The sequence below is a fragment of the Sceloporus undulatus genome, unplaced genomic scaffold (genome assembly GCF_019175285.1).
Source record: "Sceloporus undulatus isolate JIND9_A2432 ecotype Alabama unplaced genomic scaffold, SceUnd_v1.1 scaffold_1768, whole genome shotgun sequence".
Classification (NCBI taxonomy): domain Eukaryota; kingdom Metazoa; phylum Chordata; class Lepidosauria; order Squamata; family Phrynosomatidae; genus Sceloporus; species Sceloporus undulatus.
The window spans coordinates 1-688 of record NW_024804688.1 but is presented as its reverse complement, the minus strand read 5'-3'; the positions used below and the strand labels follow the sequence as shown (position 1 = coordinate 688).

The window sequence follows — 688 nt, the reverse complement described above, 5'->3', positions numbered from 1 at the left end:
GACCACAGAGTTGCACTGGAGGACTTAGACAGTCCTAGAGAGAACATATTAATGAAATCCATGAATAGTCAAAGCCGCAAATATCAAAGCCACAAATATGGAGGGATGACTGTATTGATATTTTATAAAGTGTGCTGTGAATAAAAGTATCGATTTAGTTGCCATTGCTAGGCAACCTGCTTAGGAGCAGGTTCATTCAAACAATTGCTGTTGCCCCAGATTGTACAGATATACATACTTGCCAGATTGTACATAATGATCTATGCGCCAAATCCCTTACTTGACCCGACGACGGCCTGCTGTGACGCGTTTAACAACTTCTTTGCAGACAAAATCTCTCAGATAAGAGCCGACTTAGATGCCACCGTTGAAACAGAGTCGACAGGCGAGGCGTCCGCTGACTCCGCCGATGTAGTCATACTGGATCAGCTCCAATCTGTGAGTACTGATGACGTGGACAAGCTGCTTGGTAAGGTGAGGAAGACAACTTGCCCTCTTGACCCTTGCCCATCATGGCTGGCCGTCCAGGGGGGGGGGATGCATTGATGAGATTCCTCACGAATATCATCGGTGCATCCTTCAGGGAAGGACATGTTCCATCTTGTTTAAAGGAAGCGGCGGTTAGGCCGCTCCTGAAAAAAACCTTCCCTGGACCCCCTGGATATGAGGAATTATAGGCCGGTGTCAT

General features: G+C 47.2%; 1 long non-coding RNA gene across 1 annotated transcript in view; it reads left to right on the top strand.

The window, feature by feature from the left end:
• LOC121917926 overlaps positions 1 to 383 on the top strand; it is a 3,255-nt gene extending 2,872 nt beyond the window's left edge. Inside the window, exon 3 of the long non-coding RNA XR_006101128.1 lies at positions 329 to 383. This is a non-coding gene — a long non-coding RNA (uncharacterized LOC121917926). The remainder of the gene's footprint in view (positions 1 to 328) is intronic.
• The last annotated feature ends 305 nt before the right edge of the window (positions 384 to 688 follow it).